The following is a 16,661-nucleotide window of genomic DNA, read 5'->3' as shown; positions in this document are numbered from 1 at the left end:
CCTCACTCAAGGCGCTCAAAACTCCACGGCCAAAGACAAATTCAGTGCCGAAGCCATTTCCCGCTGCCATGGAAACCAAGTGCTCTGGCAGCACATATGTCTGAAAGTGGATATGACACTTAGGGAAGGGAGTGTGTTGGTGAACGGCAACTGCCCGAAGCAGCAGCACAGCTCTTCCACTGCCAAAACAACTCCACCTGCCTCATGAACTTCACATACCATCAGCTGTCCTGGCAGCTATCTAGGAAACCCTGTTGGGTCACTTCCGGTCCCATGCCCATTGAGCCCAGTGGGATGGAATCAAGCAGCTTCAGCACCCACACAAAACTAACATGGAGCTCCTCACTCAAGGCGCTCAAAACTCCACGGCCAAAGACAAGTTCAGTGCCCAAGCCATTTCCCGCTGCCATGGAAACCAAGTGCTCTGGCAGGACATATGTCTGAATGTGGATATGACACCTAGGGAAGGGAGTGTGCTGGTGAATGGCAACTGCACGAAGCAGCAGCACTGCTCTTCCAGTGCCAAAACAACTCCACCTGCCTCATGAACTTCACATACCATCAGCTGTCCTGGCAGCTATCTAGGAAACCCTGTTGGGTCACTTCCGGTCCCATGCCCATTGAGCCCAGTGGGATGGAATCAAGCAGCTTCAGCACCCACACAAAACGAACATGGAGCTCCTAACTCAAGGCGCTCAAAACTCCACGGCCAAAGACAAGTTCAGTGCCCAAGCCATTTCCCTCTGCCATGGAAATCAAGTGCTGTGGCAGCACATATGTCTGAAAGTGGATATGTCACCTAGGGAAGGGAGTGTGCTGGTGAATGGCAACTGCCCGAAGCAGCAGCACAGCTCTTCCACTGCCAAACAACTCCACCTGCCTCATGAACTTCACATACCATCAGCTGTCCTGGCAGCTATCTAGGAAACCCTGTTGGGTCACTTCCGGTCCCATGCCCATTGAGCCCAGTGGGATGGAATCAAGCAGCTTCAGCATGCAGACAAAACTAACATGGAGCTTCTCACTCATGGCGGTAAAAACTCCACGGCCAAAGACCACTTCAGTGCCCAAGCCATTTCCTGCTGCCATGGAAACCATGTGCTCTGGCAGCACATATGTCTGAAAGTGGATATGACCCCTAGAGTAGGGAGTGTGGTGGTGAATGGCAACTGCCTGAAGCAGCAGCACAGCTCTTCCAGTGCCAAAACAACTCCACCTGCCTCATGAACTTCACATACCATCAGCTGTCCTGGCAGCTATCTAGTAAACCCTGTTGGGTCACTTCCGGTCCCATGCCCTTTGAGCCCAGGGGGATGGAATCAAGCAGCTTCAGCACCCACACAAAACGAACATGGAGCTCCTCACTCAAGACGCTCAAAACTACATGTCGAAAGACAAGTTCAGTGCCCAAGCCATTTCCCGCTGCCATGGAAACCAAGTGCTCTGGCAGCACATATGTCTGAAAGTGGATATGACACATAGGGAAGGGAGTGTGCTGGTGAATGGCAACTGTCCGAAGCAGGAGCACTGCTTTCCCAGTGCCAAAACAACTCCACCTGCCTCATGAACTTCACATACCATCAGCTGTCCTGGCAGCTATCTAGGAAACCCTGTTGGGTCACTTCCGGTCCCATGCCCATTGAGCCCAGTGGGATGGAATCAAGCAGCTTCAGCACCCACAAAAATCTAACATGGAGCTCCTCACTCAAGGCGCTCAAAACTCCTCGGCCAAAGACAAGTTCAGTGCCCAAGCCATTTCCCGCTGCCATGGAAACCAAGTGCTCTGGCAGCACATATGTCTGAAAGTGGATATGACACCTAGGGAAGGGAGTGTGCTGGTGAATGGCAACTGCCCGAAGCAGCAGCACAGCTCTTCCACTGCCAAAACAACTCCACCTGCCTCATGAACTTCACATACCATCAGCTGTCCTGGCAGCTATCTAGGAAACCCTGTTGGGTCACTTCCGGTCCCATGCCCATTGAGCCCAGTGGGATGGAATCAAGCAGCTTCAGCACCCACACAAAACGAACATGGAGCTCCTCACTCAAGGCGCTCAAAACTACCCAGCCAAAGACAAGTTCAGTGCCCAAGCCATTTCCCGCTGCCATGGAAACCAAGTGCTCTGGCAGCACATGTCTGAAAGTGGATATGTCACCTAGGGAAGGGAGTGTGCTGGTGAATGACAACTGCCCGAACCAGCAGCACAGCTCTTCCACTGCCAAAACAACTCCACCTGCCTCATGAACTTCACATACCATCAGCTGTCCTGGCAACTATCTAGGAAACCCTGTTGGCTCACTTCCGGTCCCATGCCCATTGAGCCCAGTGGGATGGAATCAAGCAGCTTCAGCACCCACACAAAACTAACATGGAGCTCCTCACTCAAGGCGCTCAAAACTCCATTGCCAAACACAAGTTCAGTGCCCAAGCCATTTCCCGCTGCCATGGAAACCAAGTGCTCTGGCAGCACATATGTCTGAAAGTGGATATGACACCTAGGGAAGGTAGTGTGCTGGTGAATGGCAACTGTGTGAAGCAGCACAGCTCTTCCACTGCTGAAACTACTCCACCTGCCTCATGAACTTCACATATCATGAGCTATCCTGGCAGCTATCTAGGAAACCCTGTTGGGTCACTTCCGGTCCCATGCCCATTGAGCCCAGTGGGATGGAATCAAGCAGCTTCAGCACCCACACAAAACTAACAAGGAGCTCCTCACTCAAGGCGCTCAAAACTTCACGGCCAAAGACAAGTTCAGTGCCCAAGCCATTTCCCGCTGCCATGGAAACCAAGTGCTCTGGCAGCACATATGTCTGAAAGTGGATATGACACCTAGGGAAGGGAGTGTGCTGGTGAATGGCAACTGCCCGAAGCAGCAGCACAGCTCTTCCACTGCCAAAACAACTCCACCTGCCTCATGAACTTCACATACCATCAGCTGTTCTGGTAGCTATCTAGGAAACCCTGTTGGGTCACTTCCGGTCCCATGCCCATTGAGCCCAGAGGGATGGAATCAAGCAGCTTCAGCACCCACACAAAACGAACATGGAGCTCCTCACTCAAGGCGCTCAAAACTCCACGGCCAAAGACAAGTTCAGTGCCCAAGCCATTTCCCGCTGCCATGGAAACCAAGTGCTCTGGCAGCACATATGTCTGAAATTGGATATGTCACCGGGGGAGGGGAGTGTGGTGGTGAATGGCAACTGTCCGAAGCAGCAGCACAGCTCTTCCACTGCCAAAACAACTCCACCTGCCTCATGAACTTCACATACCATCAGCTGTCCTGGCAGCTATCTAGGAAACCCTGTTGGGACACTTCCGGTCCCATGCCCATTGAGCCCAGTGGGATGAAATTAAGCAGCTTCAGCACCCACACAAAACTAACATGGAGCTCCTCACTCAAGGCGCTCAAAACTCCTCGGCCAAAGACAAGTTCAGTGCCCAAGCCATTTCCCGCTGCCATGGAAACCAAGTGCTCTGGCAGCATATATGTCTGAAAGTGGATATGACACCTAGGGAAGGGAGTGTGCTGGTGAATGGCAACTGTGTGAAGCAGCACAGCTCTTCCAGTGCCAAAACAACTCCACCTGCCTCATGAACTTCACATACCATCAGCTGTCCTGGTAGCTATCTAGGAAACCCTGTTGGGTCACTTCCGGTCCCATGCCCATTGAGCCCAGTGGGATGGAATCAAGCAGCTTCAGCACCCACACAAATCTAACATGGAGCTCCTCACTCAAGGCGCTCAAAACTCCTCGGCCAAAGACAAGTTCAGTGCCCAAGCCATTTCCCGCTGCCATGGAAACCAAGTGCTCTGGCAGCACATATGTCTGAAAGTGGATATGACACCTAGGGAAGGGAGTGTGGTGGTGAATGGCAACTGCCCGAAGCAGCAGCACAGCTCTTCCACTGCCAAAACAACTCCACCTGCCTCATGAACTTCACATACCATCAGCTGTCCTGGCAGCTATCTAGGAAACCCTGTTGGGTCACTTCCGGTCCCATGCCCATTGAGCCCAGTGGGATGGAATCAAGCAGCTTCAGCACCCACACAAAACGAACATGGAGCTCCTCACTCAAGGCGCTCAAAACTCCACGGCCAAAGACAAGTTCAGTGCCCAAGGCATTTCCCGCTGCCATGGAAACCAAGTGCTCTGGCAGCACATATGTCTGAAAGTGGATATGACACCTAGGGAAAGGAGTGTCCTGGTGAATGGCAACTGCCCGAAGCAGCAGCACAGCTCTTCCACTGCCAAAACAACTCCACCTGCCTCATGAACTTCACATACCATCAGCTGTCCTGGCAGCTATCTAGGAAACCCTGTTGGGTCACTTCCGGTCCCATGCCCATTGAGCCCAGTGGGATGGAATCAAACAGCTTCAGCACCAACACAAAACCAACATGGAGCTCCTAACTCAAGACGCTCAAAACTCCACACCCAAAGACAAGTTCAGTGCCCAAGCCATTTCCCGCTGCCATGGAAACCAAGTGTTCTGGCAGCACATATGTCTGAAAGTGGATATGACACCTAGGGAAGGGAGTGTGCTGGTGAATGGCAACTGCCAGAAGCAGCAGCACAGCTCTTATACTGCCAAAACAACTCCACCTGCCTCATGAACTTCACATACCATCAGCTGTCCTGGCAGCTATCTAGGAAACCCTGTTGGGTCACTTCCGGTCCCATGCCCATTGAGCCCAGTGGGATGGAATCAAGCAGCTTCAGCACCCACACAAAACTAACATGGAGCTCCTCACTCAAGGCGCTCAAAACTCCATTGCCAAACACAAGTTCAGTGCCCAAGCCATTTCCCGCTGCCATGGAAACCAAGTGCTCTGGCAGCACAAATGTCTGAAAGTGGATATGACACCTAGGGAAGGGAGTGTGCTGGTGAATGGCAACTGTGTGAAGCAGCACAGCTCTTCCACTGCTGAAACTACTCCACCTGCCAATGAACTTCACATATCATGAGCTATCCTGGCAGCTATCTAGGAAACCCTGTTGGGTCACTTCCGGTCCCATGCCCATTGAGCCCAGTGGGATGGAATCAAGCAGCTTCAGCACCCACACAAAACTAACATGGAGCTCCTCACTCAAGGCGCTCAAAACTCCACGGCCAAAGACAAATTCAGTGCCGAAGCCATTTCCCGCTGCCATGGAAACCAAGTGCTCTGGCAGCACATATGTCTGAAAGTGGATATGACACTTAGGGAAGGGAGTGTGTTGGTGAACGGCAACTGCCCGAAGCAGCAGCACAGCTCTTCCACTGCCAAAACAACTCCACCTGCCTCATGAACTTCACATACCATCAGCTGTCCTGGCAGCTATCTAGGAAACCCTGTTGGGTCACTTCCGGTCCCATGCCCATTGAGCCCAGTGGGATGGAATCAAGCAGCTTCAGCACCCACACAAAACTAACATGGAGCTCCTCACTCAAGGCGCTCAAAACTCCATTGCCAAACACAAGTTCAGTGCCCAAGCCATTTCCCGCTGCCATGGAAACCAAGTGCTCTGGCAGCACATATGTCTGAAAGTGGATATGACACCTAGCAAAGGGAGTGTGGTGGTGAATGGCAACTGCCCGAAGCAGGAGCACAGTTCTTCCAGTTCCAAAACAACTCCACCTGCCTCATGAACTTCACATACCATCAGCTGTCCTGGCAGCTATCTAGGAAACCCTGTTGGGTCACTTCCGGTCCCATGCCCATTGAGCCCAGTGGGATGGAATCAAGCAGCTTGAGCAGCCACACAAAACGCACATGGAGCTCCTCACTCAAGGCGCTCAAAACTCCACGGCCAAAGACAAGTTCAGTGCCCAAGCCATTTCCCGCTGCCATGGAAACCAAGTGCTCTGGCAGGACATATGTCTGAATGTGGATATGACACCTAGGGAAGGGAGTGTGCTGGTGAATGGCAACTGCACGAAGCAGCAGCACTGCTCTTCCAGTGCCAAAACAACTCCACCTGCCTCATGAACTTCACATACCATCAGCTGTCCTGGCAGCTATCTAGGAAACCCTGTTGGGTCACTTCCGGTCCCATGCCCATTGAGCCCAGTGGGATGGAATCAAGCAGCTTCAGCACCCACACAAAACGAACATGGAGCTCCTAACTCAAGGCGCTCAAAACTCCACGGCCAAAGACAAGTTCAGTGCCCAAGCCATTTCCCTCTGCCATGGAAATCAAGTGCTCTGGCAGCACATATGTCTGAAAGTGGATATGTCACCTAGGGAAGGGAGTGTGCTGGTGAATGGCAACTGCCCGAAGCAGCAGCACAGCTCTTCCACTGCCAAACAACTCCACCTGCCTCATGAACTTCACATACCATCAGCTGTCCTGGCAGCTATCTAGGAAACCCTGTTGGGTCACTTCCGGTCCCATGCCCATTGAGCCCAGTGGGATGGAATCAAGCAGCTTCAGCATGCAGACAAAACTAACATGGAGCTTCTCACTCATGGCGGTAAAAACTCCACGGCCAAAGACCACTTCAGTGCCCAAGCCATTTCCTGCTGCCATGGAAACCATGTGCTCTGGCAGCACATATGTCTGAAAGTGGATATGACCCCTAGAGTAGGGAGTGTGGTGGTGAATGGCAACTGCCTGAAGCAGCAGCACAGCTCTTCCAGTGCCAAAACAACTCCACCTGCCTCATGAACTTCACATACCATCAGCTGTCCTGGCAGCTATCTAGTAAACCCTGTTGGGTCACTTCCGGTCCCATGCCCTTTGAGCCCAGGGGGATGGAATCAAGCAGCTTCAGCACCCACACAAAACGAACATGGAGCTCCTCACTCAAGACGCTCAAAACTACATGTCGAAAGACAAGTTCAGTGCCCAAGCCATTTCCCGCTGCCATGGAAACCAAGTGCTCTGGCAGCACATATGTCTGAAAGTGGATATGACACATAGGGAAGGGAGTGTGCTGGTGAATGGCAACTGTCCGAAGCAGGAGCACTGCTTTCCCAGTGCCAAAACAACTCCACCTGCCTCATGAACTTCACATACCATCAGCTGTCCTGGCAGCTATCTAGGAAACACTGTTGGGTCACTTCCGGTCCCATGCCCTTTGAGCCCAGTGGGATGGAATCAAGCAGCTTCAGCACCCACACAAAAGGAACATGGAGCTCCTCACTCAAGGTGCTCAAAACTCTACAGCCAAAGACAAGTTCAGTGCCCAAGCCATTTCCCGCTGCCATGGAAACCAAGTGCTCTGGCAGCACATATGTCTGAAAGTGGATATGACACCTAGGGAAGGGAGTGTGGTGGTGAGTGGCAACTGTCCGAAGCAGCAGCACAGCTCTTCCACCGCCAAAACAATTCCACCTGCCTCATGAACTTCACATACCATCAGCTGTCCTGGCAGCTATCTAGGAAACCCTGTTGGGTCACTTCCTGTCCCATGCCCATTGAGCCCAGTGGGATGGAATCAAGCAGCTTGAGCACCCACACAAAACTAACAAGGAGCTCCTCACTCAAGGCACTCAAAACTCCACGGCCAAAGACAAGTTCAGTGCCGAAGCCATTTCCCGCTGCCATGGAAACCAAGTGCTCTGGCAGCACATATGTCTGAAAGTGGATATGTCACCTGGGGAGGGGAGTGTGGTGGTGAATGGCAACTGTCCGAAGCAGCAGCACAGCTCTTAAACTGCCAAAACAACTCCACCTGCCTCATGAACTTCACATACCATCAGCTGTCCTGGCAGCTATCTAGGAAACCCTGTTGGGACACTTCCGGTCCCATGCCCATTGAGCCCAGTGGGATGGAATCAAGCAACTTCAGCACCCACACAAAACTAACATGGAGCTCCTCACTCAAGGCGCTCAAAACTCCTCGGCCAAAGACAAGTTCAGTGCCCAAGCCATTTCCCGCTGCCATGGAAACCAAGTGCTCTGGCAGCACATATGTCTGAAAGTGGATATGACACCTAGGGAAGGGAGTGTGCTGGTGAATGGCAACTGCCCGAAGCAGCAGCACAGCTCTTCCAGTGCCAAAACAACTCCACCTGCCTCATGAACTTCACATACCATCAGCTGTCCTGGTAGCTATCTAGGAAACCCTGTTGGGTCACTTCCGGTCCCATGCCCATTGAGCCCAGAGGGATGGAATCAAGCAGCTTCAGTACCCACACAAATCTAACATGGAGCTCCTCACTCAAGGCGCTCAAAACTCCTCGGCCAAAGACAAGTTCAGTGCCCAAGCCATTTCCCGCTGCCATGGAAACCAAGTGCTCTGGCAGCACATATGTCTGAAAGTGGATATGACACCTAGGGAAGGGAGTGTGCTGGTGAATGGCAACTGCCCGAAGCAGCAGCACAGCTCTTCCACTGCCAAAACAACTCCACCTGCCTCATGAACTTCACATACCATCAGCTGTCCTGGCAGCTATCTAGGAAACCCTGTTGGGTCACTTCCGGTCCCATGCCCATTGAGCCCAGTGGGATGGAATCAAGCAGCTTCAGCACCCACACAAAACGAACATGGAGCTCCTCACTCAAGGCGCTCAAAACTACCCAGCCAAAGACAAGTTCAGTGCCCAAGCCATTTCCCGCTGCCATGGAAACCAAGTGCTCTGGCAGCACATGTCTGAAAGTGGATATGACTCCTAGGGAAGGGAGTGTGCTGGTGAATGACAACTGCCCGAACCAGCAGCACAGCTCTTCCGCTGCCAAAACAACTCCACCTGCCTCATGAACTTCACATACCATCAGCTGTCCTGGCAACTATCTAGGAAACCCTGTTGGGTCACTTCCGGTCCCATGCCCATTGAGCCCAGTGGGATGGAATCAAGCAGCTTCAGCACCCACACAAAACTAACATGGAGCTCCTCACTCAAGGCGCTCAAAACTCCATTACCAAACACAAGTTCAGTGCCCAAGCCATTTCCCGCTGCCATGGAAACCAAGTGCTCTGGCAGCACATATGTCTGAAAGTGGATATGACACCTAGGGAAGGGAGTGTGCTGGTGAATGGCAACTGTGTGAACCAGCACAGCTCTTCCACTGCTGAAACTACTCCACCTGCCAATGAACTTCACATATCATGAGCTATCCTGGCAGCTATCTAGGAAACCCTGTTGGGTCACTTCCGGTCCCATGCCCATTGAGCCCAGTGCGATGGAATCAAGCAGCTTCAGCACCCACACAAAACTAACAAGGAGCTCCTCACTCAAGGCGCTCAAAACTTCACGGCCAAAGACAAGTTCAGTGCCCAAGCCATTTCCCGCTGCCATGGAAACCAAGTGCTCTGGCAGCACATATGTCTGAAAGTGGATATGACACCTAGGGAAGGGAGTGTGCTGGTGAATGGCAACTGCCCGAAGCAGCAGCACAGCTCTTCCAGTGCCAAAACAACTCCACCTGCCTCATGAACTTCACATACCATCAGCTGTTCTGGTAGCTATCTAGGAAACCCTGTTGGGTCACTTCCGGTCCCATGCCCATTGAGCCCAGAGGGATGGAATCAAGCAGCTTCAGCACCCACACAAAACGAACATGGAGCTCCTCACTCAAGGCGCTCAAAACTCCATTGCCAAACACAAGTTCAGTGCCCAAGCCATTTCCCGCTGCCATGGAAACCAAGTGCTCTGGCAGCACATATGTCTGAAAGTGGATATGTCACCTGGGGAGGGGAGTGTGGTGGTGAATGGCAACTGTCCGAAGCAGCAGCACAGCTCTTCCACTGCCAAAACAACTCCACCTGCCTCATGAACTTCACATACCATCAGCTGTCCTGGCAGCTATCTAGGAAACCCTGTTGGGACACTTCCGGTCCCATGCCCATTGAGCCCAGTGGGATGAAATCAAGCAGCTTCAGCACCCACACAAATCTAACATGGAGCTCCTCACTCAAGGCGCTCAAAACTCCTCGGCCAAAGACAAGTTCAGTGCCCAAGCCATTTCCCGCTGCCATGGAAACCAAGTGCTCTGGCAGCACATATGTCTGAAAGTGGATATGACACCTAGGGTAGTGAGTGTGCTGGTGAATGGCAACTGCCCGAAGCAGCAGCACAGCTCTTCCATTCCCAAAACAACTCCACCTGCCTCATGAACTTCACATACCATCAGCTGTCCTGGCAGCTATCTAGGAAACCCTGTTGGGTCACTTCCGGTCCCATGCCCATTGAGCCCAGTGGGATGGAATCAAGCAGCTTCAGCACCCACACAAAACGAACATGGAGCTCCTCACTCAAGGCGCTCAAAACTACCCAGCCAAAGACAAGTTCAGTGCCCAAGCCATTTCCCGCTGCCATGGAAACCAAGTGCTCTGGCAGCACATGTCTGAAAGTGGATATGACTCCTAGGGAAGGGAGTGTGCTGGTGAATGACAACTGCCCGAACCAGCAGCACAGCTCTTCCACTGCCAAAACAACTCCACCTGCCTCATGAACTTCACATACCATCAGCTGTCCTGGCAACTATCTAGGAAACCCTGTTGGGTCACTTCCGGTCCCATGCCCATTGAGCCCAGTGGGATGGAATCAAGCAGCTTCAGCACCCACACAAAACTAACATGGAGCTCCTCACTCAAGGCGCTCAAAACTCCATTGCCAAACACAAGTTCAGTGCCCAAGCCATTTCCCGCTGCCATGGAAACCAAGTGCTCTGGCAGCACATATGTCTGAAAGTGGATATGACACCTAGGGAAGGGAGTGTGCTGGTGAATGGCAACTGTGTGAAGCAGCACAGCTCTTCCACTGCTGAAACTACTCCACCTGCCAATGAACTTCACATATCATGAGCTATCCTGGCAGCTATCTAGGAAACCCTGTTGGGTCACTTCCGGTCCCATGCCCATTGAGCCCAGTGCGATGGAATCAAGCAGCTTCAGCACCCACACAAAACTAACAAGGAGCTCCTCACTCAAGGCGCTCAAAACTTCACGGCCAAAGACAAGTTCAGTGCCCAAGCCATTTCCCGCTGCCATGGAAACCAAGTGCTCTGGCAGCACATATGTCTGAAAGTGGATATGACACCTAGGGAAAGGAGTGTCCTGGTGAATGGCAACTGCCCGAAGCAGCAGCACAGCTCTTCCACTGCCAAAACAACTCCACCTGCCTCATGAACTTCACATACCATCAGCTGTCCTGGCAGCTATCTAGGAAACCCTGTTGGGTCACTTCCGGTCCCATGCCCATTGAGCCCAGTGGGATGGAATCAAGCAGCTTCAGCATCCACACAAAACTAACATGGAGCTTCTCACTCATGGCGGTCAAAACTCCACGGCCAAAGACAAGTTCAGTGCCCAAGCCATTTCCCGCTGCCATGGAAACCAAGTGCTCTGGCAGCACATATGTCTGAAAGTGGATATGACACCTAGCAAAGGGAGTGTGGTGGTGAATGGCTACTGCCCGAAGCAGGAGCACAGTTCTTCCAGTGCCAAAACAACTCCACCTGCCTCATGAACTTCACATACCATCAGCTGTCCTGGCAGCTATCTAGGAAACCCTGTTGGGTCACTTCCGGTCCCATGCCCATTGAGCCCAGTGGGATGGAATCAAGCAGCTTGAGCAGCCACACAAAACGCACATGGAGCTCCTCACTCAAGGCGCTCAATACTCCACGGCCAAAGACAACTTCAGTGCCCAAGCCATTTCCCGCTGCCATTGAAACCAAGTGCTCTGGCAGGACATATGTCTGAATGTGGATATGACACCTAGGGAAGGGAGTGTGCTGGTGAATGGCAACTGCACGAACCAGCAGCACTGCTCTTCCATTCCCAAAACAACTCCACCTGCCTCATTAACTTCACATACCATCAGCTGTCCTGGCAGCTATCTAGGAAACCCTGTTGGGTCACTTCCGGTCCCATGCCCATTGAGCCCAGTGGGATGGAATCAAGCAGCTTCAGCACCCACACAAAACGAACATGGAGCTCCTAACTCAAGGCGCTCAAAACTCCACGGCCAAAGACAAGTTCAGTGCCCAAGCCATTTCCCTCTGCCATGGAAATCAAGTGCTCTGGCAGCACATATGTCTGAAAGTGGATATGTCACCTAGGGAAGGGAGTGTGCTGGTGAATGGCAACTGCCTGAAGCAGCAGCACAGCTCTTCCACTGCCAAACAACTCCACCTGCCTCATGAACTTCACATACCATCAGCTGTCCTGGCAGCTATCTAGGAAACCCTGTTGGGTCACTTCCGGTCCGATGCCCATTGAGCCCAGTGGGATGGAATCAAGCAGCTTCAGCATCCAGACAAAACTAACATGGAGCTTCTCACTCATGGCGGTAAAAACTCCACGGCCAAAGACCACTTCAGTGCCCAAGCCATTTCCTGCTGCCATGGAAACCATGTGCTCTGGCAGCACATATGTCTGAAAGTGGATATGACACCTAGGGAAGGGAGTGTGTTGGTGAATGGCAACTGCCTGAAGCAGCAGCACAGCTCTTCCACTGCCAAAACAACTCCACCTGTCTCATGAACTTCACATACCATCAGCTGTCCTGGCAGCTATCTAGGAAACCCTGTTGGGTCACTTCCGGTCCCATGCCCATTGAGCCCAGGGGGATGGAATGAAGCAGCTTCAGCACCCACACAAAACGAACATGGAGCTCCTCACTCAAGACGCTCAAAACTACATGTCGAAAGACAAGTTCAGTGCCCAAGCCATTTCCCGCTGCCATGGAAACCAAGTGATCTGGCAGCACATATGTCTGAAAGTGGATATGACACATAGGGAAGGGAGTGTGCTGGTGAATGGCAACTGTGTGAAGCAGCACAGCTCTTCCACTGCTGAAACTACTCCACCTGCCAATGAACTTCACATATCATGAGCTATCCTGGCAGCTATCTAGGAAACCCTGTTGGGTCACTTCCGGTCCCATGCCCATTGAGCCCAGTGCGATGGAATCAAGCAGCTTCAGCACCCACACAAAACGAACATGGAGCTCCTCACTCAAGGCGCTCAAAACGTCACAGCCAAAGAAAAGTTCAGTGCCCAAGACATTTCCCGCTGCCATGGAAACCAAGTGCTCTGGCAGCACAGATGTCTGAAAGTGGATATGACACCTAGGGAAGGGAGTTTGGTGGTGAATGGCAACTGCCTTAAGCAGCAGCACAGCTCTTCCACTGCCAAAACAACTCCACCTGCCTCATGAACTTCACATACCATCAGCTGTCCTGGCAGCTATCTAGGAAACCCTGTTGGGTCACTTCCGGTCCCATGCCCATTGAGCCCAGAGGGATGGAATCAAGCAGCTTGAGCACCCACACAAAACGAACATGGAGCTCCTCACTCAAGGCGCTCAAAACTTCACGGCCAAAGACAAGTTCAGTGCCCAAGCCATTTCCCGTTGCCAAGGAAACCAAGTGCTCTGGCAGCACATATGTCTGAAAGTGGATATGACACCTAGGGAAGGGAGCTGGGTGGTGAATGGCAACTGTCCGAAGCAGCAGCACAGCTCTTCCACTGCCAAAACAGCTCCACCTGCCTCATGAACTTCACATACCATCAGTTGTCCTGGCAGCTATCTAGGAAACCCTGTTGGGTCACTTCCGGTCCCATGCCCATTGAGCCCAGTGGGATGGAATCAAGCAGCTTGAGCACCCACACAAAACGAACATGGAGCTCCTCACTCAAGGCGCTCAACACTACATGGCCAAAGACAAGTTCAGTGCCGAAGACATTTCCCGCTGCCATGGAAACCAAGTGCTCTGGCAGCACATATGTCTGAAAGTGGATATGACACCTAGGGAAGGGCGTGTGCTGGTGAATGGCAACTGCCCGAAGCAGCAGCACAGCTCTTCCACTGCCAAAACAACTCCACCTGCCTCATGGACTTCATATACCATCAGCTGTCCTGGCAGCTATCTAGAAAACACTGTTGGGTCACTTCCGGTCCCATGCCCATTGAGCCCAGTGGGATGGAATCAAGCAGCTTCAGCACCCACACAAAACTAACATGGAGCTCCTCACTCAAGGCGCTCAAAACTTCACGGTCAAAGAAAAGTTCAGTGCCCAAGCCATTTCCCGCTGCCATGGAAACCAAGTGCTCTGGCAGCACATATGTCTGAAAGTGGATATGACACCTAGGGAAGGGAGTTTGGTGGTGAATGGCAACTGCCCGAAGCAGCAGCACAGCTCTTCCACTGCCAAAACAACTCCATCCGCCTCATGGACTTCATATACCATTAGCTGTCCTGGCAGCTATCTAGGAAACCCTGTTGGCTCACTTCCGGTCCCATGCCCATTGAGCCCAGTGGGATGGAATCAAGCAGCTTCAGCACCCACACAAAACGAACATGGAGCTCCTCACTCAAGGCGCTCAAAACTTCACGGCCAAAGAAATGTTCAGTGCCCAAGCCATTTCCCGCTGCCATGGAAACCAAGTGCTCTGGCAGCACATATGTCTGAAAGTGGATATGACACCTAGGGAAGGGAGTTTGGTGGTGAATGGCTACTGCCCGAAGCAGCAGCACAGCTCTATCACTGCCAAAACAACTCCACCTGCCTCATGAACTTCACATACCATCAGCTGTCCTGGCAGCTATCTAGGAAACCCTGTTGGGTCACTTCCGGTCCCATGCCCATTGAGCCCAGTGGGATGGAATCAAGCAGCTTCAGCAACCACACAAAACGAACATGGAGCTCCTCACTCAAGGCGCTCATCACTACACGGCCAAAGACAAGTTCAGTGCCCAAGGCATTTCCCGCTGCCATGGAAACCAAGTGCTCTGGCAGCACATATGTCTGAAAGTGGATATGACACCTAGGGAAGGGAGTGTGCTGGTGAATGGCAACTGCCTGAAGCAGCAGCACAGCTCATCCACTGCCAAAACAACTCCACCTGCCTCATGAACTTCACATACCATCAGCTGTCCTGGCAGCTATCTAGGAAACCCTGTTGGGTCACTTCCGGTCCCATGCCCATTGAGCCCAGTGGGATGGAATCAAGCAGCTTGAGCACCCACACAAAACGAACATGGAGCTCCTCTCTCAAGGCGCTCAAAACTCCACGGCCAAAGACAAGTTCAGTGCCCAAGCCATTTCCCGCTGCCATGGAAACCAAGTGCTCTGGCAGCACATATGTCTGAAAGAGGATATGACACCTAGGGAAGGGAGTGTGCTGGTGAATGGCAACTGTCCGAAGCAGCAGCACAGCTCATCCACTGCCAAATCAACTCACCTGCCTCATGAACTTCACATACCATCATTTGTCCTGGCAGCTATCTAGGAAACCCTGTTGGGTCACTTCCGGTCCCATGCCCATTGAGCCCAGTGGGATGGAATCAAGCAGCTTCAGCACCCACACAAAACTAACATGGAGCTCCTCACTCAAGGCGCTCAAAACTACATATCCAAAGACAAGTTCAGTGTCCAAGCCATTTCCCGCTGCCATGGAAACCAAGTGCTCTGGCAGCACATATGTCTGAAAGTGGATATGACACCTAGGGAAGGGACTGTGCTGGTGAATGGCAACTGCCGAAGCAGCAGCACAGCTCTTCCACTGCCAAAACAACTCCACCTGCCTCATGGACTTCATATACCATCAGCTGTCCTGGCAGCTATCTAGGAAACCCTGTTGGCTCACTTCCGGTCCCATGCCCATTGAGCCCAGTGGGATGGAATCAAGCAGCTTCAGCACCCACACAAAACGAACATGGAGCTCCTCACTCAAGGCGCTCAAAACTTCACGGCCAAAGACAAGTTCAGTGCCCAAGAAATTTCCCGCTGCCATGGAAACCAAGTGCTCTGGCAGCACATATGTCTGAAAGTGGATATGACACCTAGGGAAGGGAGTTTGGTGGTGAATGGCAACTGCCCGAAGCAGCAGCACAGCTCTTCCAGTGCCAAAACAACTCCACCTGCCTCATGAACTTCACATACCATCAGATGTTCTGGCAGCTATCTAGGAAATCCTGTTGGGTCACTTCCGGTCCCATGCCCATTGAGCCCAGTGGGATGGAATCAAGCAGCTTGAGCACCCACACAAAACGAACATGGAGCTCCTCACTCAAGGCGCTCAAAACTTCACGGCCAAAGACAAGTTCAGTGCCCAAGCCATTTCCCGCTGCCATGGAAACCAAGTGCTCTGGCAGCACATATGTCTGAAAGTGGATATGACACCTAGGGAAGGGAGTTTGCTGGTAAATGGCAACTGCCCGAAGCAGCAGCACAGCTCTTCCACTGCCAAAACAACTCCACCAGCCTCATGAACTTCACATACCATCAGTTGTCCTGGCAGCTATCTAGGAAACCCTGTTGGGTCACTTCCGGTCCCATGCCCATTGAGCCCAGTGGGATGGAATCAAGCAGCTTCAGCACCCACACAAAATGAACATGGAGCTCCTCACTCAAGGCGCTCAAACTACATGGCCAAAGACAAGTTCAGTGCCCAAGCCATTTCCCGCTGCCATGGAAACCAAGTGCTCTGGCAGCACATATTTCTGAAAGTGGATATGACACCTAGGGAAGGGAGTGTGCTGGTGAATGGCAACTGCCCGAAGCAGCAGCACAGCTCTTCCACTGCCAAAACAACTCCACCTGCCTCATGAACTTCACATACCATCAGCTGTCCTGGCAGCTATCTAGGAAACCCTGTTGGCTCACTTCCGGTCCAATGCCCATTGAGCCCAGTGGGATGGAATCAAGCAGCTTGAGCACCCACACAAAACGAACATGGAGCTCCTCACTCAAGGCGCTCAAACCTCCACGGCCAAAG

This window comes from Ochotona princeps, chromosome 1, assembly GCF_030435755.1.
Source record: "Ochotona princeps isolate mOchPri1 chromosome 1, mOchPri1.hap1, whole genome shotgun sequence".
NCBI classification, from domain to species: domain Eukaryota; kingdom Metazoa; phylum Chordata; class Mammalia; order Lagomorpha; family Ochotonidae; genus Ochotona; species Ochotona princeps.
The sequence above is the reverse complement of the archived record's forward strand: the minus strand, read 5'-3'. Positions refer to the sequence as shown.